The sequence below is a fragment of the Oryctolagus cuniculus genome, chromosome 13 (genome assembly GCF_051225735.1).
Source record: "Oryctolagus cuniculus isolate XC-2025 breed Fujian yellow rabbit chromosome 13, ASM5122573v1, whole genome shotgun sequence".
Taxonomy (NCBI): Eukaryota; Metazoa; Chordata; class Mammalia; order Lagomorpha; family Leporidae; genus Oryctolagus; species Oryctolagus cuniculus.
This window is the reverse complement of record NC_142879.1, coordinates 100287118-100310607: the sequence shown is the minus strand read 5'-3', so window position 1 is coordinate 100310607 and position 23490 is coordinate 100287118. Positions and strand designations below refer to the sequence as shown.

Here is a 23490-nt window from a genome sequence, read left to right as displayed (position 1 = left end):
CCATCTGCGAAAGCAGGGCTCAGGTCGACAGACGCCCACACCGTCTGCATGACGGGACCCACAGGTGCCTCTGCGTGTCACTGTGTCACCTGCTCGGACACGGCAGATTTCCGAGAAACTCAATATTACTGCCAGAAACACAAAGCGTTTCCCCAGCAAAAGGAAAAGAGGACATGTCATTCAGATCTCTACAGTCCAGGGCTAAGCAGCAGTGATGTGGGCCCAGTGTAGGGAGGGAAATGACAGCTGCGGACCCCAGCTCACATAAGGTCCCCAGGGTCTCACCTAAGTGTCACTCGTTCGGACCGGCACTGTGGAGCAGTGGGTTGAGCCGCCTACGACACTGGCATCCGATATGAGCACCAGCTGGTCTGTCCCTTTTTTTTTTTTAAAAAAAAGATTTATTTATTTATTTGAAGGGCAGAGAGAGAGAGAGAGAGAGAGAGAGAGAGATATCTTCCATCTACTGGTTCACTCTACAAATGGCCACAATGCCCAGGACTGGACCAATCAGAAGCCAGGAGCCAGGAGCTTCTTCCAGGTCTCCCACGTGGGTGCAGGGGCCCAAGCACTTGGGCCATCTCCTGCTTTCCCAGGCCATAAGCAGAGAGCTAGACTGGAAGTGGAGCAGCCGGGACTTGAACTGGTACCCCTATGGGATGCCGGATACCGGCACTGCAGGTAGTGGCTTAACTAGCTACACCACACTCTGCTTCTGATCCAGCTCCCTGCTAATATGCCTGAGAAGGCGGTGGGGGACAACCCAAGGGCTTAGATCTCTGCCACTCATATGGGAGACCCGGATCTTGGCTTCAACTTGGCCCAGCCCCAGCTGTTGGGGCCATTTGGGAAGTGAACCAGCAGATGGAAGATCTCTCCCTTTCAAATTAAATAAATCGATCTGTATTTGCTGTCGCCTGTTTTGCTGGTGAACAGGTATGAGGGATCCAAACAAACCCTTCTGGTGAGAGAGCTCAGAAGTGAGAGAACCCCACGTGTTAACGTTCTCCTGCAACCTGGGGGAAGGTCGGGGTGAACTGGAGCAACTCTGGCCCCCAGAAAGAAGCCGGGCTGAGAACCACGTGCTGGAAACTCAGGCACCCGCAGCCCGGATGGTCCACGGCCCCCATAGCCACCCCATCCTCCTCCTAGGAAGAAAAGCTTCCTGCACCCGGACAGCGCGGGCTCCCGAGGCGTGGCTGCAGCCCCAGCCGCTGGAGAGCGTTATTTCATTGTAGTTAGGGAAATCAGTTAAGATCCTGGGTCAGGAACTGCAGATGCAGGGGTGACCGAAGCTGCAAGCTGGGTCCTCCAAACACCAAGGGACGTCAACCACAAGGACGCGAGAACCCTTAGCCTTTGCAACCCCAGCATCTAGGGCTTTGACACCAGGGCCAGGCAGGAGCATCCCTGAGAACACGAAATAGGGCTACACCTGCTGACAACTTCCGGTCTTTCTGTTTCCTCTTGCATCAGCGTCCAATGGCTGTAATTACTGATGATAGCCACTAGGTGGCGGTCAAGGAAAGGAAACAAAATTCTCTTTTCAACGGAAATTAATCATATACAATAGTAATAATATTTAAAATAGAAATTAATAAAGAGTGGATCAAAGGTACAAAACAAATATTTAAAAATAAAAGCAAATAGGTAAAATTTGAAGAAAACTAAAATACTAAATTTTCCCATATAATACATAACCCATTGATTAAGAGAAATCTCACAGTAGGCTACTTGATTTAGGATTTGGATCATTGTGGCACCATGGTTTAAGCCACCACTTGCGATGACAGCATCTTGTATGAGCATCAGTTTGAGTCCTGGCTGCTCCATTTCTGATCCAGCTCTCTGCTAATGCACCTGGGAAAGCAGCAGAAGATGGACCAAGTCCTGGGGCCCCTGCACCTACATAGGAGACCTGGAAAAAGCTCCTGGCTCCTGGCTCCTGGCTTTGGCCTGGCCCAGCACTGGCTGTTGCAGCCATTTGAGGAGTGAACCAGCGGAAGGAAGACCTCTCTCTCTTCCAGGGGTCAGAGAGCCCGTGCAGCTGCCAGTGAGGCTTTCCCAGATGGAGTCTCTTCCATGTTCTCAGGCTTCCTCCTCCCCATCCCTGTACTCACAGGAACTGGAGGAACCCCAGAAGCTGCCCAGAGCGCCCCCTCCAAGTGATGCACCATTGGTACCAGTCCCACACTCTTGGAAACAACTGGCCTTGAGCAAGCCTGGGGTGCTCTTGCTTCCCCAACCCATCCCCAGGGGAAGCCCTGAGTGTCCCCCGTGCAGCTGAGCCACTTCCCTGCCAGCTGCAAGCCCTGGGAGAGGTAATCTTCTTCCTCTTCCTCCTCCTCAGAGGTCATGGCTGGTGAGGAAGAGGCAGTGCAGAGGCCAAGGATGGGGGTGTCCAGGGCTGGGTGTTGTCCCAGCTGCAGCCCCACCCTCTCCTCATGGGGGGGCAGTTGCCGGGTCTCTGGAAGCCTGGGCAGCTCCACTGTGGTCCTCAAAATCCTCATCTGTCTGAAAATCAATTCCAAGGAGCAAATGGTATTTCCTCCGGCACCTGCCTGGGGTTTGAAGACAGGCTGGGGAGGGGGCTTCATTGAAGGGGAACTGTGCAGGTGCCAAGACCAAAGCTGTCAGCTGGGCATCTGGCTCCCCAAATGGTCCACCCCTTTCCCAAAACCCCTTCCCCAGAATCTTGTATGAGTATTGGTTCGAGTCCCAGCTGCTCCATTTCCAGTCCAGCTCTCTGCTCATGCACCTGGGAAAGCAGCAGAAGATGGGCAGAGTCAGGAGCATTTTCCCTCTTCCCAGCCTTCCAAGTCAGGGGCTTAAAAGCGTCCTCTTCCAGGAAGCCTCCCCTGGTTTCCTGGGTCACAATTGCTTCTTCCTGATTCTGTCTGCCCTAGTACCTTCTCTTGGGCTTCGACCACAGTGCTCCTACTTTGTCATGTGGGTGTCTTTGACCCTCACTGGGACATTAAGTTCCTTGACATCAGTGAGCTTGTTTCATTCACTGTCAGCTTCCCAGGAGCTAGCATCATGTCAGGAATGCAGAGTGTTTATTAAGTAGTCCCCCTGCCTAATCCTTACCATTTTTGTATGGATATTAAACATACCCAGTGTCAAAACATTTACTTCTAGCAAAAGCCAAGTGAATAGCACTTCTCTCTCTGTTTGTTTTCCTAAGGATTCAATAGCTAAAATTTCAAACAAGAAATTCCAACTTTCAAAAACTGCCTGATACCTGAGATTAAAAAGTTATCTCCTGGGGCCAGTGCCATGGTGTAGCGGGTAAAGCCACCGCCTGCAGTGCCGGCATCCCGCATGGGCTCCGGTTCGAGTCCTGGCTGCTCCACTTCCGATCCAGCTCTCTGCTATGGCCTGGGAAAGCAGTAGGGGATGGCTCAAGTCCTTGGGCCCCTGCCACCCATGTGGGAGACCTGGAAGAAACTCCTGGCTCCTGGCTCTTGTCTTCGGATTGGCCCAGCTCCAGCCATTGAGGCCAACTGGGGAGTGAACCAGCAGATGGAAGACCTCTCTCTCTGTCTCTCCGTCTCTCTCTGTAACTCAGCTTTCAAATAAAATTTTAAAATGTCTAACAACAAAGAAGTGATTTTCTCTGGCTCAGTAAACAACCAACCTGAAGGTGTTTGGAAATCTGGGGCAAGACAGGGGTATCACTGGGAAGAAACAACAAAGACGTACAAAAACACACCCCAAGAACTTCTGGCGGGCCCTGAATATATGCACAGCCGGGGGTCATATCCTCTTCAGGAAGCAGAGGGAAAGAGAGGCTTTTATCCGGTCCTTTGATCCTGGGGACATTCTGTCTCCAGAGACCCTGGAACAAGGTTACTTGAAGCCATGGCTCCCAGCGCAGTGCTCAACACTGCCACCTCCTGGCAGGAAGGGGACACGCAGATGTTCTGGCCCTGAGCACCACCCCCCTGAAGGGACCTCAGAGCTTGGGGGTACACCTTGGGGGGCAGGCCCACCTCCAACAGAGGCAGGCAGCAAACAGCTGAGATCTGAGTGGCTCAGCCCTGCGGGAAAGGGTTAACCCTTAGGATGCTCCTAGGATTTTTCCTAGATCAGGACCCAGTAGGGAGCAAAACTGACCACAATTCCCCCCTTCCTGGGGATGAAATCCTAAGGTGGAGACAGACAATAACCAAAGCTGATATGCAAATTACTTTTCTGGGAGGAGGTAGTAATGTTACAGGACCCCCCCACCCCAAACCAAGGCACTGGGGCTGCAGCTCTGCACAGAGTGGGGGTCAGTAGAGGAATGGGACCCCCGCAGGGGACAGCTAGGAAAGGGTCCCGCATGCACACAGGTCAGAGGCCAGCGAGGAGGCCCCAGAGGGGAGCTGGGGACAGAGAAGTCACAGGGATGATCGCTGGGGCCTTGTAGTCACACTAAGTTGGAGGAACAGGGAGTCACTAAGAGGAAAGTTAGCTTTTGCTGGCTGAGATAGGGAAGGTAATGAGCCCACTACACCTGCTGGGAAAACTGCACACTGCTGCCGCCTTACACCCCTGGACCTTGCAATTATTTTGAAAAAATTGCATCTGGGGCCTGGTGCTGTGGCGTAGTGGGTTGAGCTGCCGCCTGCAGCACCAGCATCCCATATAAGAACCAGTTTAACCTGGCTGCTCCACTTCTGGTCCAGTTCTCTGCTGATGGCCTGGGAAAGCAACAAAGGATGGCCCAAGTGCTTGGGCCCTGCACCCGCTTGGGCAATCCAGAAGAAGCTCCCAATTCTTGCCTATGGCCTGGCCCAGACTTGGCTGTTGTTGAATGTATTGCATTATTGTATGTAACCTAGAGGTGTTTTAATGTGTATGGGAGAATCGGTATAGATTATATGCAAATAAACCACACATGTTACATCAGGGACTCTAGCACTCTCAGATTTGGGTATCTGTAGGGTGCTGGAACCCACCCCCCATGGGAGAAAGCCAAGAGACCTGCTGGGCCACTGGTGAGAGGTGTTGGCCAGGTGCCACAGCCAGGCCAAGGGCAAGTCTGGGGCAGGCGGATCCAGGTATCCCACAGAGCCAGCAGGTTCAGGAAGCCCAGGTGGAGGCTGGGAGCAGGGGAGCTCAGCTGTCTCCTTGACTCAGCTGCCTGGAAGGACCCCAGACTGGAAGGGAGGCCCGGCGCAGGTTCTGACGGCCGTGGGACCTGGACACGTCTCCTGCCTTGTTTAGCCCCGAAGCCATTGATGAGACTTTATCAAGCCCCAGACCCTCTCCTGAGCCTGCAGGGCCTCCGTATCCACGTCAACGTTTGCAAGCTCGGCTTGTGACCGACACCCGGTTCTCCGGCTCCCTTGCAAACAGAAATCCGCAAGCGCACTGATGTGCAACCCAGACAAGGAGTACTGGGGGCTTTCGCTGGGTGGGAGGAACTTCTGCAAACTGCTCTCCCAGGGGACCAGAGCAGGCGCTTCCAAGGCCTTGTGCCTTCCACGTGAAATGGAAACTAAATCAATACCTAATTTACAAATACCCACTGCAGCACCATCTCCCCTTAAAGAGGAGACCACTAGACCGGGCTTCTCACCTGAGTGTTCTCCCTTCGCTGCGACCTCAGGGTAATCCCCTGCCCTCCCTCTGCCCCTTGCCAGCAGGGACAGCAGCCTCCTGGCGAGAAATGCTCTCTGTGCCCTGTTGCAAGCGGCCGGAAGCAAACAGAACTGAATTGTGCCAGAGTAGTGCAATTGAGAGCCCTTTCTCTTCTCTTCTTTTTGCTTGTCTGCACAAAGTGTTCTGTAAGTAGAACCTCTGGTTGGCACTTTTCTTATCTTCCTTTGAACCTTGCATTGAAGGGCAGGCATTGAACCAGGCAGTTAATAGGCTTGCATCCCACATCAGAGTGTCCAGGTTCGATTTCCGGCTCCCATTCCAGACTCCAGCTTCTTTTCAACGCAGACCCTGGGTGGCAGCACAGCTGGGTCAAATCACTGGGTTCCTGCCACCTCCATGTGGGAGTCCTGGCTTGAATTCCCTCAGCCACGGACAGATCCCAGCGTGCCGATGGCCAATGTCCAGGGAGAGCACCAGTCCCTCAGCTCACAGCTTTCCCTGGCACCGCTGAGCAGAAAGCAGAACTTCCCACTCGCATGGAAGACCTGGAAGAAGCTCCTGGCTCCTGGCTTCAGCCTGGCCCAGGCTCAGCTGTTGGCAACCATTTGGGGAGTAAACCAGCAGATGGAAGATCTCTGTCTGTTTCTCCCTCTTTCTCTCTGTAACACTGCCTTTCAAATAAATGAAATAAATCTTCAAAAAAATAAATGATATCTACAGTTATTATAATAGCAATGTTATGTGTTTAATTCGGGAGAAAAATCTAGGAAAATTGTAAGCAATCTAAAAAAGGGGTACCTTCAAGAAGTCAAAAAAAAAAAAAAAAAGGAAACAAACAGAGGAACAGATGGCAGAGACACTAGATTACCTCCAGAGCCAAGGAGATTGCAACATTCTGGGATTACCCGGTGTCCAGAGGCGCTCTGCAGAGTTAAAGTATCTAAAAAGTAGAAGTTGCTGGGAGAGAAACTGAAAAGAAGAGACAAGACAAAAACAGAAGAAGAAGAAATACAAGAAGCAGAAGTGGAGTAACTAAAGAAACTATTTGCAATTGTCCTACAGAAGAGTAAGTCCACGATGTGTTGAAACAGAATAGCAGAGCTGCACCACTGGGCTGTTTAGGTATTCCGAGCGGATTGTGGCCTTGTCTGGTTGTCTTGATGATTTGGTCTATATCAGAGACCTTTCCAATAGCAGGCTGTCCCATGGATTGCATCAGTTACCTGTCGCTGTGCAATAAAATATCCCAAGATTCAGAGCGGTCATGTTGCTGATTCTATGGGTGGGCAGCATGGGCTGGGCTCAGCTGAGCTGGTTTTCTGCTGCTCTCGCCTAGGTCATGAGGCTGAAGTCCTCGGATGGACTTCCTGGGTTGACTGGTCCAAGATGGCCCATGCTTCTGACAGTGGGCCATCTGCCTTTCTCCAGGAGCCCAGCTGAGACTTCTTATAGGGGGTTCAGCCAGCACAAAAGACCAAACTCCAATTCAGAAGCTTTTTCAGGCCTCTGCTTGTGTCCGGTTTCCTTGCTGACATCCCATCAATCAAAGCATGTTGGCGGGTCCTGTCCCCGTTTCTGTGGTGGGGAGAAACATGCCCTTGATGGAAGGAGTAGAAAAGTCCCATTGTGCACAGGGGTACATCTAGAGGAAGAGGAGGAACTGCAGCCCTTAGAGAATCTACCCCAAATGTCTTCTGATTGCTTTCTGAGGGTTCTGCAAATGCTCTAGGTGCAAGAAGAACTCAAGTCTGGGGCTTACAGGAGCTGGTGCCAACCACTGGAAGCCAACAGAGAAAACCAACACGAGCAAAGCACCCAGACACCCCAGTGCATCTCCTCTCCACTCCTCTGTTTAAAAATTGTTGCATGGACCCCTAGCACTGGAAGTAGTAAGTCCAAATTCGGTTCAAGACCTTTGGCATTTTCCCCTACCTACCTGGGGGTCGTTAATCACAATCAGCAAGCCAATTTATGCTGAGTAAATACACAGTATGCTTGTCTATCTAATACAGTGCGAATCAAGGACAGCAGAAGCTATGTCTTGCTCACTCAGAAGGATTGGAGCTGAAATCCTGGCAGGGACGACCCTCTTCCACGAGATCATTGCCACTCAAAATACAAAGAATGCATAAAATAGAGTCCAGTCCATACTGATAGACTCTGGGGGCTAAGAAATGCAATTCCAAACAGTTGATGTAGGTGCTCTCTTCTCCAGCAGGGGGAGCACCACTCACCCGACTTGGAAAGCGCTGAGTGGCTGGGCCACTGCTTTCCCCAGTGTGCAGCGTGGGAAACTGGACAGCAGCTGGACAGAGAAGAAAGGGTTCCCACACTGCTCCAGCCAATGACCGAGGCCAGCATGAGCAGCGGTAAATCCCATCAGAGTGTGCACTTGATACGATAAGAAAAGGTTTTTCCGCGCTCACCCTCCCCTAAACCTGTAAAACTCCAGTCTAACCAGGAAAAAAAAAAAAATCAAACAGATCTACAAAATACCTGACCAGCACTGCTCAAAATCGCCGAAATCATCAAAAACAAGGGAAGTCTAAGACTGCCGCAACCAGGAAGAGCCTACCAGGACTTCCTGGGTGGGAAGTGGGAGCAGAGACACTCAGAGGCTCTGCCTAGAGCCTGGCCTTCAGTGCCCGGATGTTGGTTCACTAGCTGTTACCAGTGGACCGTACTAAGGACAGATGCTTCTCACAGGAGGAATGAGGGGCTGGGGACCCTCTGGGCTGTTTTGACCGTCCCATCCATCTGAGACTGTTCCTAAAACTAAAGTCTCCTCTTTAAAATGTATGAACTCGTCCCGAATGGAATCTAATAGGCAACCTATTACATGGACTATAATACAACACTAACACTTGGTGGCCCCTAGTGGCCATTGTCATGCTGTGCTGGTACTCAGCTCTAAGGAAACCGATAAAGGGGGCAAGTGTTCAGAGCAGTGGTCAAGCCCATGTCCCACTTGAGTGCCTGGTTCAAGTCCAGCCTCTTCTGTTTCCTTTCCAGCTTCCTGCTAATGCACACCCTGGGAGGCAGGCAGCAGTGATGGCTCAAGGACTTGGGCCCCTGCTCACATGGGAGATCTGGGTGGACTTCTGGGCTCCTGGCAGTAGTGATTTTTAGGGAGTGAGCAAGTGAATGAACATCTCCCTTCATCTGTCGTTGTCTGTCTCTCTCTGTCTTTTAAATAAAATGAAAATAAATAAATATATTTTTAAAGTGATAATAATGGTACTCACATAGCTAGCATTTATTGTGTTTCTTTTTTTAAAATTTATTTCAGAGGCAGAGTTGCAGACAGAAAGGGAGAGAGGGAGAGAGGGAGAGAGAGAGAGAGAGGTCTTCTATCTGCTGGTTCACTCCCCAGTTGGCTGCAACAGCCGGAGCTGAGCCGATCCAAAGCCAGGACCAGGAGCTTCTTCCGGGTCTCCCACACAGGTGCTGGGGCTCAAGGACTTGGGCCATCTTCCACTGCTTTCCCAGGCCATAGCAGAGAGCTGGATCTGAAGTGGAGCAGCCGGGACTCCAACCGGCGCTCTTACGGGATGCTGGTGCTGCAGGCAGAGGATTAACCTACTACGCCACAGCACCAGCCCCCGAGACAGTGTTCAAACACTTTGCATATGTGAGTGCTCCAAAACATACATGGCAAATTGAATGAAAAGGTAATTTTACTTTGGTGGGAAAAAATTGAGATCTATACATGGAGGCTCTTCAGAAAGTGTCTAAGAAATGTGCATTCTGAGAAAGCTAGGCATGGGTTTCAAGATTTTTTGCACCAAAATAAGCTTGAGTTTAAATTCCCCATTTCTGTGAACCTTGCTTCACTTCCGTGGTCGCTCATGGCAGCCTCAAGGGCAGGCTCATTTCATCCCTAAGTGGATTTACCTCTGTCTCCCCACGGCGTTGTAGAACTCTGCCTCCCATGTTTCCTGGAAGCAGGTGCTAAGAGCTGCCTGCCACTGAGAATCAAGGAGACTCATGTTCACTGCTTTGAAAGATGGCTTCCTAGGTCCTCCCGTTTTCCAGAGAAGAACAAGATGAGCAAACCACCCAGATACCACTGTGCAAACATTCTTTTTTCTATTGATGGATTGATTTGAAAGGCAGATGAGAGAGAGAGAGAGAGAAGGAGGGAGAGAGAGAGAGAGAGAGAGAGAGGAGTTATCGATCTTCTATCTGCTGGTTCACTTCCCAGATGGTTGCAAAGGCCAGGGCTGGGCCAGGCCAAAGCTAGGAGCTCCATCTAGGTCTCCCACATGGGTGCAGGGGCCCAAACACTTGGGCCACCTTCCTCTGCTTTTCCCAGATGCCTTAGCAGGGAGCCAGATTAGCAGTGGAGCATCCAAGACAGCAACTGGTGCCCATATGGGATACGGGAGTGGCAGGTGGCAGCTTTACCCATTATGTCACAATGCCAGCCCCTAAATATATAATACATTAAAATGTGAATGATTTCCTAAGATATAAACTCAGATTATTATATGGAAAATAAAATACTTATCAACATATAATAGTAGTCATATAATACTAAATGCATATTTTAATATTACCATTCTCATATATATATATATATACACATATATATAATAGGAGGGTACTTGCAAAAACTTGGCAAGAATGGAATTAAAAGGTAAGCTGAGGCAGGTGTTTGGTATAGCAGTTAAAGCATGGGATGAGGTGTCTGCGTCCCATATCGGTGTTTCTGGGTTTGTTCTGACTGCTCCCTACCCCAGTGCCCTACACATACATGCCTTAGGAAGCAGCAGGCGATGGCTCAAGTTAGTTGGATTCTTTCCACTCATATGGGAGAGCCGGATGGAATTCCTGGCTCCTGACTTCAACCTAGCCCAGTCCCTGCTGTTGCAGGCATTTGGGGAATAAAGCAGAAGCTAGGAGCTCCATGTCTGTCTGTCTCTCATCTCTCTCTCTGCTCCTTAAATTAAAAAAAAAATTGAAGATAAATTTATTTCGGTGCAAAAAATTTTAAAATCTATGTATACAAGTGACCTTCAGAACATTCATGGAAAAGGCATACTATGAAAAAAAAACTATGCATGGCCTTGAACTCCTGGAAGGGACCTGGTATTACTGGAAACAGTTATGAAATTAGCAGTGATAGTAGTATCTGAACTGGGGTGTCATCGGTCTTCTTTTTGTTTTCCAGTACTTTTCCAAAAAACGTTTAGCATAGATGTGCATTGTCTGCATGCATTTTTAAAAGACAGAAATGCTTCAGTCCTGTCCCTGTGTGGCAGACAGAGGACAGAGGACGGCAGCCTCCACGCTGGCCATGCAGTGCGGGTGTGAACCCCTCTGTGCAGCATTCTGCCTGCCTCGTGCCTGGTTTCACTTTCTGAGGTTTCGTCACTCACAGTCAACCATGGCCTGAAAGCAGTCACGGGAAATTCCAGAATAAACATTTCTTCAGTGTTACACTGCACATCGCTCTGAGTTATCATGATGAAATGAGGTACCACCTTCTCCCGAACCCCCCACGTCCCGGCCACAAGCACCCTCTCCTCCCTTTGCCCAGGGAAGCCATCCAGTATATAACACCCACCTGTCAGCCACTGAGCGGTCGCCTAGGTTACTAACTTTACTATAACCCTTCATTTACTTGATGATTGCTTCAAAGTGAGTAGCCCAATGCTGGCATTGTTACTACGCTGTATTGTTAAAATTGCCTACTTTATTACAAGTTGTAGTTAATCTCTTATGGTTCTTGTTTATGACATGAACTTTCTCCCAGGCATGGACATGTAAGAAAGAAGACAGAATGCATGCACATAGATGCATGTACAAAGGGTTTGGCACCTTTCTCTCTCTCTCTCTCTCTCCCCTCTCCATCTCTTTCTGTTACACTGCCTTTAAAATAAATAAATAAGAGGCAAATGTTGTAGTGCAGAAGAAGCTGCCACCTGAGATACCAGAATCCCATATGAGCACCAATTTCAGTCCTGGCTGCTCTGATTCCAATCCAGATTCCTACTAACGTAATGTACCTGGAAAAGCCTAGAATATGGTACAAATACTTGGATCCCTGCCACACCAGGTGAAGACTTGGATGTACTTCCTGGCTCTTGCTTTTAGCCTGGCCCAGGCCCTATTGCTGTGGCCATCTAGGGAGAGAATCAGTGAATGGATGATCTCTCTCATTGTCTCTCCCTCTCTCTCTCTCTCTAACTCTGCCTTTCAAGTAAATAAACATTAAAAAATGAAATAAAGCAAAACAAATCTCTTAAAAATAATAAATCATACTTTCGTTTCTCATTTCAATGGGTTTGCTTGATTTCTGTTTCATCCTTTCTCATGGGAAAAAGTATGGCCTTTACGAAATTCAAGACCCATGGTCAGGAATACTTGAAAATTTCTCTGCCTTTTTTTTTTTTAAATAAAATATTGAAATCTCAATTGAGAGGGTGAAAATGTCTTTAACAACAAAGGAGAGTGTAGAGACCAAATCCCTTTGTTGGAAAGAATTTACAACAAATAAAAGTTTTATTCTTATTTAATGCTTTCAGGTTATAGAATCTGAGAAAAGACATGTGTTATAAATGAGAGTAACCATATATATGTGTGTGTGTGTATATAGATATATATGTGTGTATATATATACATACACATACATATGTATATATACACACATATTATATATGTGCATATTAAAGCCAGTTGGGATTTTAATTGAAAAGAAATTAATATGGTAATATATAACAGATTAGTACAGTGTGAAATTGTATGTACTCAAAGATGGTAGATATGTTATCATTGCTAATATTTTAATAGTGCAGTGTAAAATAAAGATCGAAGTATAAACATATGGAATGGGACAGGAGTGACAATAATTCTTATCTGTTAAGTATTGTAATAAATTATCCTTTTATCAGTTTATACCTTATGCTTTTATGAAAGTATAAAGATCTCTCAATTCCTTGAACTTGGAACTCTGCCCTACAAACATCATTCCATTTGTGAAATCTAGTACAGTGTTGTATATGCTGTACAGTGAACACAGAATTAATGAATTAGTAAAATTGATGTGAACTTGCTACTAAAGATTTTTATGCCTTTTTTATTGTTGACAAAAAGCTAGATGAATTTATGTTCTAAACTTGGGAGGATCAGTTTCCATTTTCTTTGAGAATTTGAACTAAAAGAGGATGGACTATTTTTTTCCTAAGTTGATAGATGTAACTAAGGGAGAGGGAGATGCTTCAGTTGTTGACATTTTGTGTTTTGTGTAAGTTCTAGGCAAGAGAATACCATCTGGATAATTTAGCAATGATTACTAATAAACATTTATTATAAAGTTGTATTCATGAAAGAAAGGCAGATTCTATAACCAGTAAATAAATTTTCACCCTAATTGCAGCTTCATAGAAATCACTTGTTTAGCAACATGAAGTCATTGAGACCAGATGGTGCCCCTTTCTTTTGAATTTTAGTGTCCCTAGGTAAACAATGCATCCATTTTCTGATGAATTTCAGCATGGAGGCCTTTGTCATGACATCTACTGGAAGCCCCTATGTGAGGTTCATGATGCAGGAGGTGTCCCAGACGCCAGTGATTGGACACCTCTCTTGTAATCCATGCTATTTAGCAATTCACACTCAGTTACACCTGTGTCCACAGGGCAGGAAACAGACACTCAATTTCTGTCACTTCCTGCAAAACAATAGATTGTTGTGTTTTCTAAAGATCCCTAGCTACCAATGACTGTATTTCGTGTATGGTTTGTTTCCTTCTGACTTGTTAGGACAAAAACTGATTTGCCTAGACCTTTAGAGCCATTTCATTGACATTTTGGGGTTGTCAGCCTTTAGGGAAGTAGCAGTTAGCATCTGTTTACTAGGCATTGTTTCTCTTAGGATACTGGAGAACATGAAAATTCACAGCATATATTCTGGAATATGAGGCATATTTTTGTAAAATGACTAGGAGTCCAGGTGTTCCCTACCAGCAGCTCAAAGATGAGGGATGCAGAAAAATTAGGGACTAAAGTAATCTCTTTGAATATGAACTCCTATTCATTGCATTTTCTTAGACTGACAAACAAAATTTATCAGTAATTAAATAGAATCTTTGCTGTGATAAAGTAGGATATTTCCTTGCAATAAAAGTATGTTTCAACATAAAGCAAAGCAAACTGTGATATGCCACATTAACAGGAAGAAGACGAAAGTGACATGATCACCTCAGCAGATGTGGCAAACATACTTGACCAAACTCAACATATTTTTTCATAAAAACTCAGCAAATTAAATATAGAGAGTAGTAACCTCAAAATCTTAGTGGATCTTTTGAGTTTGAAGCAATATCTCATTCTGGTTTTGATTGGTATTTCTCAAATGATTAGTGATGTTGAGTTTCTTCATATGCTGTTGATCATTTGTATGTCATCTTTAGTTCTTTGTCTCCATTTCATTTGATCATTTGTGGGTTTTTGGTATTTTCTTGAGTTATAAAAATCTTCTTATATTCTTCAAATTGACCTCTTTTCAGAGCAAGAAAAAATAGTTATTTTCCCCATGGAATGGTGAAATTACTCTCATTAAATACAATAAGCATATGTAGATTTAACAATTTTAGCATTTTACTATAATTGTTACATATGTAAATGTTATATTTGCAATGTTTAATATAATCTTAGTTTAATATAATACTAATGTAATTATTTTAGTTCAATATAATTTCATTTGTCTGTTTTTGCTTTTGTTGTCTGTGCTTTTGAGGTCTTATCTCCATGAAGGGGACCCAGAGGAAGCTATTGGCTCTTGGCTTAAGACCACCCCTGCCCTGGCAGTTGTGGCCTGTAGGGGAGTGAACCAGCTGATGGAAGATTCCTTTCTGTCTCTCATTCTCTCTCTCTTCTCTGTAACTCTGACTTTTAAACAAATAAATAAATCTTTTTAAAAATGTCAGGGAATAAAATTGTTAACAATTTGATATTCATTTTACTAATTCAATAATTATTTATTCATTGCCAATCACACAGCATAACATATTAAAGTTAGAAAAGGGAAAATATGCCATTGATAAGCTAGAGACCATGTCAAAGAACTGCCTGTATAATTTGTACATTTTCATAATTACACAAAATATAAAGCGGTAAAAACAAATCTCTATAAAAATATTTAATCGGTAGCAGCAATTGTTCCCTTCCTTATTACTTTTGTGTATGCTAACAAAAACATTAGCTATTATATTTTCAAATTTGAGTATGCATAATTTTGCTTTATGCTGATCTTATTCATAAAATATCACCTTACTTTTTATTAAGTATTAAAAATTCCACAGGGCAACAGGACTGTACATGCTCTGCTTCTAGTACATGTTTTTTTTCTCAGATTCTGTAAGCTTAGAGCACAAATGTAGCATAAATATATTTGGTGGACTATAAATACTCTGCCATTATTGTTTTTTTTTTTGCCTCCATACCCATTCTTTGGTTTTAATAGACCCTAAAATCATCCTCTGCATTGAGATGACCATATTTCAGAAAATCGTAACCAGCTCTTGTTATTGACCCTCTCCGGCCAGCTTTTCTCAAGGCAAATGCAGTGTTAGAATCTCTAGCAAAGAACTGGAAGGGAGAGATTTCAAGTTACTAAACTTTTAAGTTGAGAAGATTAAATGAACAATTCCATGTAGAGGTGATAAAAATTTTTGCCTATGACCACAAACTCGTTGGAGATGCCTTCAATCGGATAAGAACAGAGCATGTTTGGGAATAGATGAAGTGAACATCATTTTGCAAACATTTACATTGTTGATCCTCACAGCGCATAGATGATTGGAGAACAGAGACTAATATCTATCCTACATTCTTCCTGAGAAAATAAATGGAAGAATGCATTGACTAAGGCCACGTACAAATCAGCAGAATACCAAAGGTTTCTGTTCAGGCCATCCTGAACTTTCATGTTCTTTGAAGACAACTGGCATTCAAAACCCTAGTAGAGAAGTAGAAGATTTTTATTATTTTATACTGCATATTTGTCAACCTGGAAGTTCTGAAAGGATTTCAAACATTTCAAGACATCAAACAAAACACTCAAGCCATCAATAGATACTGGGTGGAAAATAAATAGAAATGCATTACAAGATATGACATATTGAAACTTCACATCACTATAGATAAAAGAAGGTCCCACAGTTAGCTGCAGAACAAAGCTGGCATTATTTAAAGATGATATGGCCATGTACTTAAAAAATACAGAGGAAATCTAAAGGCAAATTGAAATATATAATGATGCATTTCTTGTTGTCATGGTAAAAGAAGAAAAGTGGTAGAAATAAACACATGTTGTTAATATATGAGAAAAAAAAACAGACATAGACTTGGCCCAAAGAAATCTTGACATTTTGGAAAGAATTAACACCTGTAGAAAATACTGTGTAGGATCTTTTATGCCTCCATCACCTGAATGTTCTCTTTGATTCACTTCTCAATGAAACTCTTGGCCAGGACCACAACCCCAGGCTGCAGCTGATAGCAAAGGGCAATCAGAGCTGGACCTCACTTGTACTTTTTTGCCAAGGCACAAAGAACTGTATCATCCAAGGAAACTGAGAGTTCTGATCCACCCTTTGAGTAAAGGCAGAAAGGTTGGATCCTTGAATATCTAGCATGCTAGGAGTCTTCCAAAATAGAGTATGATGCCCACTCTTGGCCCGTGGTTCTCAAATGAATTCTCTAGACCAACACAGCTAGCATCATCTGAGTTGTTGCTACAGATGCAAATTCTCCTCTTTCCCTGATCCAGTTGACAGTTAATTTCATAAAACTAAGTATTGTATGAGCAAAAGTAGTTCTCAACAAGGGTATTTTAGGTAAGCATCTTGATGTCCTTTTACCATCATTTATCTCAATGTGATCCCAGAGCACTTAGGCAACCAGACAATGCCTTCTGACTTGCAGAAATCCAGCAGTTTGCTCTGGTTGAGATAGGGATGATATTCCACCTGTACATGGACAAAGTAGGAAAATATAGGATTAGTTGAAATGCTAATTTTAATATGAATGGAAATATTCTAAGTAGCTGGATTAAAAAAATAACATGAAATATAACTTAAAATGTCATCATTAATAATATTCTGAAAATAAATTTAATATAATGTCTTTCAGAAAGTTGAAAAAATGACATTCTTCAGAAAAAGCAACTCTATACATCAGATTGTGGTCCCCAAACAATGTTTTCCATTGTAAAGAGAGATGACAAACTCCAGATCTGGGACAAGGAAGGTACTCTTTGACCCCTGAACACTGACAGTGCCAAAAATAATTAAAAAAAGTTTTAATAAGTAATTAGAGAATATCTGGGAGGAATGAAAAAGTAGTTTCATAGGAATCTTACTAATAACATTTGGGTAGATTTCAACCTAATAAGGAATAAGGAATGATGAATAAACCCAATTATAATACATAGATTTAAAAAATGAGTTCATAGTAATGAACACATAGAAAAGAAAAAAGAATGATGACATAAAAATATTTGCCCCATTAATGGTGACCATTACAGTAAATTCTTAATTAAAGGGAAGGTATTATAGTTAACCTGGTGTCACAGGAAAAATTCTAGGTTGTGCTAAGTGCAAATATCAAGTAAAAACAGCAAAGAGAGCTAAAATACAATTAATTATTTACAAACCCCAATGAAATAACTAAGGCAAACATTATTCATAAGAACCCATCTATTATGTGAAAATTTGCTATGGGATATTATATCTTTAGTTGAATATTTTCACCTAGCTGATTACTAGTAATTACAAAGGAGAAAAACATATTTCGGAAGAAAGGAGATCTGACTTTTACTAGCTTGAGTTAAGGGCCAAAAGTTACACTATTAATCATGGGACAGGTTATCATTTTGTGCTATTAGAGGAATACAGGATTCTAAGAACATTACTTGCCAAAATATTTAACCTAAATACAATACAGCATTCATATCTAATTTCTAATTTACAGAAATGTGGAATAGAGAAGCAAAAGATCTATTATTGCAAGGAGATGATATGTGAATCCCAGAATAGTTGACAAAATCAATGAGACTATCACAGAAAAAAAAATCTGCCTAGCAAACTTGATGAAAATATATGTTTAGGCCGGTGCTGCGGCTCATTTGGCTAATCTGCCTGCGGCACCGGCACCCCGGGTTCTAGTCCAGGTTGGGGCACTGGATTCTGTCCCGGTTGTTCCTCTTCCAGTCCAGCTCTCTGCTGTGGCCCGGGAAGGCAGTAGAGGATGGCCCAAGTGCTTGGGGCCCTGTACCCGCATGGGATACCAGGGGGAAGCTCCTGGCTCCTGGCTTTGGATCGGCGCAACGTGCCGGCCATGGCAGCCATTTGGGGGTGAATCAACGCAAATGAAGACCTTTCTGTCTCTCTCTCTCACTGTCTAACTCTGCCTGTCAAAAAAAAAAGAAAAAAAAAAAAAGAAAATATATGTTTAAACTACTAGTTTGTGGCCAGCGCTGCGACTCAATAGGCTAATCCTCCGCCTGCGGCACCGACATCCCTGGTTCTAGTCCTGGTTGGAGCACCGGATTCTGTCCTGGTTGCTTCTCTTCCAGTCCAGCTCTCTGCTGTGGCCCGGGAGTGCAGTGGAGGATGGCCCAAGTCCTTGGGCCCTGCACCCGCATGGGAAACCAGGAGAAGCACCTGGCTCCTGGCTTCAGATCAGTGCAGTGCGCTGGCTGCAGCGGCCATTGGAGGGTGAACCAACAGCAAAGGAAGACCTTTCTCTCTCTCTCTCTCTCTCACTGTCCACCTGCCTATCCAAATGAAAAACAAAAACAGAAACAAAAGAAAAAAACTACTAGTTTGTCAAAGGTAAAAGAGAAGACATTTGGAGGTCATAATAAAAATTTCTAATATGGACTGGATGTTAAATAACAGGGAGAGTAATTGTTGGTATGCAGATACATGCGTATGTGTCTACTTAATTTGGACACATGACAAAATGTCAACAAGTTTGGATACAGGAGGAAGTATATGAGATATCTGTATCACTTCATCACATATTCTAGATTAAATTTTGCAGTAAAAAGGAGTAAAACTAATATAAATATTAACTTTGTGATATTTATATTTGAAAACTAATGCTGCATAATTATATATTAAATTCATGGACTTTATAATATATTTTCCCATTAAAGGTCCTTACTTGGTGATTCCAAGTTGTTAGAAACTCGGTTAGAACAGGTGACGTGGCACAGAACGGATGTGCTTAAATGACTTGATGGCAGTAAGCAGGGAGGAGAATCTGACTTAAAGGGGCTTCGGAAAAATATGAGCTCTAATCCTGCTATCCTTTTCTGAGGGCTGATTCTGTCCACCACTAGTATCACCATAAATTGGTAGCTTCCTCCCTCTTCCCTAAGCTATTATAATAATCTCCATTTTCCCCTTTATTTAGGTTTCTGCTCAAAACATCCGAAAGCAGAGATACCAAGAGGAAAGATTCAAGTTTTAGAACACAGTGCAAACCCATACCATTTATCTTTCCTACATTCACTATGTCTTTATTTACCACCCATTCCATGCTTTCATGCTTTATTCCTATACACAGTTCCTTCCACAACCTGTTCACCAATCTATAAACCAGGTGACCTTCCATTGCATCCTACGTTGATCTTGGAAAAATACAACTTCTTCCGAGATTTGATTCCTGATTGGTCTATCCTTGATCATCTTTATCCCCCAAGATTCTTTTTCCCTTTTTTATTTATATGAAGGGAACCTGTTTCATGGATTTCATATATATGGTTTTAAGAACAAAAAATACTTTCTACCCACCCTTAAACTCACCTTCCTTCCTCCTTCCTTAGTTATTTTTTCTTTTAATTTTTTCAATGGCATATTTTCAATTTACTTTATAGTCACGGTTTAATCTTTCAGTAAATAAAGAATTCAAAAGTAGTAAGTAGAAAAACCACTGTTCCTCAGGAGTATAATATATATTTTACCTATATATTAACAACAATATAAACAACTATAAACAACTACCAAATCCTTAAATGTCAATTCCACTCATAAACATTATATTTTTACATGTATTTCAGCAAAAATATCCTCATTTTTTTCCTAAGCTTTTACAAACATAGAAACCATGGACAGCCATCCATGCTCTTCTACATAAAGGCTCTGCCTGTATGATCTTTTTTTTTTTCTGTAAAGTAATTTGAACAAGAGTGGAGATCAACTGGACACCTGGTAGTGGTATGTGCAGAAGGGAGTGAAAAACACAAGGGGATATGGAAGATGTTCACCTGGTTACAAAAAGGCTTGTATTGAGCCCAGGCTTGTTCAGAATCAACTCCAGCTGCCTGAGTTGAAGTTGAATACCCCAACGCACTTGGCCAATCCTGCAACCTTGCACTTTTCCATGGCCTAGAAGGAAACACAGTGAAGAAATATATCCCTATTTGGCTAAATCAATATAAATGGAAGAGAACAGTTGAAAATAAACACTGCCAAGAAATTTTAATGTAGCTAATGGACACTGACTGGCATAAAGAGAAAAACTAGTAAAGAGAATAAGAGAAGACAATGGAAGCAACAAAAAGGATTCCTATGTCCTTGTTAGGAAACTAGAGGAATTATTATATGTGGAGGAGACAATATGCCTGTCGCTACTAATTCTTCCCTCTGTTCCTTTTTGTTTCATCCCAGCATTGCCTTCCTACCCCCTCCACTCCAGAACATTAGCACTTGTCAATAACATGGATTTCTAGATCCAAGAACACATATCCTATTACCCCAAATTTAAACATAAACTGACGTTCCTCTGGTTTCTTCAACACACTCTCGTCTAAGTACTTACCTCCCAGGTGGCACAGATATCCACTGTCAAATAGGACCTTTTCATGTACATCTGTTGGAATAATTCCTTCCCCAGGCTGGAATAGCAGCAGGCACTGTTTTTTATGGTGTCACCAAATTCAATTACTCACTCATGGCAGACACCAAGGTGTATTTATGACTGGAACAACAAACTTTCATGAAAGAAGTAGAGCAAAATCCCACATAATTACAAATTGCATTGCATATGAATTAATAAAGAATGGCATTAGAGTATAGACTTTTTCTCTTCTTTTATGTCTATTATAGATACTTATAACTATTATTTTCCAGGTCCTATTGTGTCCTATTGATGTATGTGACTTTGGGTTCCTCTATTCTTTTCTCTGGAGAGATGTCTTTCACTCACTGTGAAGGTCAATATAGCTACATGACCCTGAACTCCACCAATAAGGTAATCTTGATGCAGGCTGTTCCTCATCTCCTGAAAACCTGTTGATCAAAGGGCCAGCACTTGAATCATAGAGGGTTGATTAAGGCTCTATTTAATAATAATTCTAACATTAAAAGATTTAGAGAAGCTATCAAATGTTAAAGACCATTAGAATGTAATTGCTCCATGGCCATCTATGCCACTAATGAAAAGGCTCAGAAAAAAAATTAGAGAAATGTAGTGGCAAAGTGATTGTTATAAACAGATGTATTTCCTAAGGTTGCTTCAGAACTGTACATGTACTCATGACTTGGGATCTACATTTATGTGATCCAATAAACTACATTATTTAAACTAGTCTGAGTAAATCTTAGATCGTATAGACTAAGTTTCTAAAAATTTATATCAGTATTCTTTAATCACCCATGAAAATGATGGCCATGCTGACAGCTAAAGATAAATTTCATTATGTTAACTGCCTACTTTCAGAGCTCTTAGGAAATGAATAATACAGAGATCAACATAGTCCAGTTGAAGTTTTCTCAATGAATCTTCTAAACTTGGTCAGATGATTTCTGGTCTATGAAAAGTGGACCCAAGCTGCAGTGTGTAAATGATAGAAAGTGTGTTGAATGAATACATTAGTAAAATTTCTTAGTTTACTTCATGTAGTACTAACAAATTTTTCTGCTGATTAGAAAGTGATGAAATGATTGAAAATATTCTCTTTTTTTCAGGTTTCCTGCATCCTGTCTATCTACATGACCTCTATCATTTGCTTGGATATTGCTCATAAATATACTTATTCCTGGATAGAGGAATTTTATCAAGTAATGACAATGATCATTGTTTGAATTATGTTCGATAGATTTTCAAAGCAATTTACTAATCTGATCCTGTTTGTAGTGGCTACTGCCTAAATGTTCACCATGAAGCCATAGCTTCCTAAACATTGGACATGGCTGTGGTCCTGCTTCTGCCTAAGTAAGCCTTGTAAAGGCCTATCTTCCCAAATGGAATGCAGCTGCAGTAAAAGCACAGTTTGGATTATTACTAGATATTGCTTTAAAGAAACTCCTTATTGTACTCCAAAGGGCATAGGAGATGAGCTAGGAACAACATGACCACCAGGAGCAACTTGAACTTTTGCTTCCCATCATAAATATGTCATATAGTGTTTACCTCACTTGCTTGTGCCTGCTTGTTATTGTTTTACAATGATTAGCCCAGCTGTACACTCCTGCTTGTTGTGTTACTAGTTGAACCCTAGACTAAATAATAAAAAGTGCTGGCTGGAGCCATCTAGTGGCTCTCTTCAGATGAAGATGCCATGTCTTGGCTCATCATTCGAAACTCCACACCTGTTAACCATTAAACTTGATGAGAATTAGCATAACTTATGTTTTTATAATTGAGTGGAAAATACTTTGAATACTTTAATATTTGTGCACACAATTTAAGACCAACGTCTATGTCATGTTCAGCATGGGAAGAGCTCTTATGTTACTCTCTCTTATGATAAAAGCTGCAATTCATAGTGAGAAAAAAATAAAATTACTGAAGTAACCCAGAAAGTGATCAACACAATACTTTGATTACAGTTCTATCTGGTTCCATAATCTGTATTGCTTGGGTTGAGAAATAGAAAGGTAAAGGGACTTTACTTAAAAGATAAAAATTTGAAGACAGCAATCATTAGAAATCCATATTCACCTTCTGTTCATGATACTGGACGCTGTATGTTAAAATGTATGATTTTTTAAAAAGATATTCCAAATCTCAACTTTTTTTTTGACAGATAGATTTAGACAGTGAGAGAGAGAGAGAGAGAGACAGAGAGAAAGGTTTTCCTTCCATTGGTTCACTCCACAAATGGCCACTACAGCTGGAACGATGCTGATCCGAAGCCAGGAGCCAGGAATTTCCTCCCAGTCTCCCAGGTGGGTGCAGGGGCCCAAGCACCTGGGCCATCCTCCACTGCTTTCCCAGGCCACAGCAGGGAACTGGACTTGAAGAGGAGCAACCGGGACTAGAACCCGGCGCTCATATGGGATGCCGGTGCCGCAGGCAGAGGATTAACCAAGTGAGCCACGGTGCCGGCCCCCAAAATGTATGATTAAAATCACACCAGTCAGAACAATTCCTCAATAACTACTGAACAAATTATATGATTATCATTCCCACATATTGTGTTTCATTAATCATCACACCTGCCCTGTACATACATTATACTTCTGAAGTGTAGAATGTCTTCTCTCTTCACAGAATCATCTGCAATCTTGCTTCAGATGGCCAGACCTACTTCCTCTTCATTTTTGTACAAATGAGCAGGATCAATGTGGTGGCCTCCAGCATCAACAGCTATCTTAGTGGCCTCCATAGCCTTACTCTTAGAGATCTGGAGAAGAAGCCATCAGTATTTGGAGACCCATGTGATTGGAAGTAGTGTGGGCAGATAAATGACCTTTATAAGAAGCAATGTTTTTCATGTCTTGGAATAATTTTACATTTTGTGAAAATGTGTCCATCTCCCTTCTCCTGGATCTTCCCTAATTAATAGAAAGAACTAGACAGCTCGGAATCTTCACATAGGAAACCACATTGATCACTGGTGTCCAAGGTCCTTGGGAACAATGCCAGATTTATCAATTTG

The 23490-nt window shown here is 43.0% G+C and overlaps 1 pseudogene across 1 annotated transcript; it reads right to left on the bottom strand.

Moving 5' to 3' along the window:
* Positions 1–14590: 14590 nt before the first annotated feature.
* LOC149122806 (prostaglandin-E(2) 9-reductase-like) lies at positions 14591–23229 on the bottom strand (annotated as a pseudogene). Its single transcript, XR_016219855.1, has 7 exons — positions 23087–23229; positions 21321–21456; positions 20427–20502; positions 19873–19993; positions 16500–16567; positions 16026–16218; positions 14591–15555 (listed from the first exon to the last, which is right to left on the bottom strand). The product of XR_016219855.1 is annotated as a prostaglandin-E(2) 9-reductase-like (transcript).
* Positions 23230–23490: the final 261 nt, after the last annotated feature.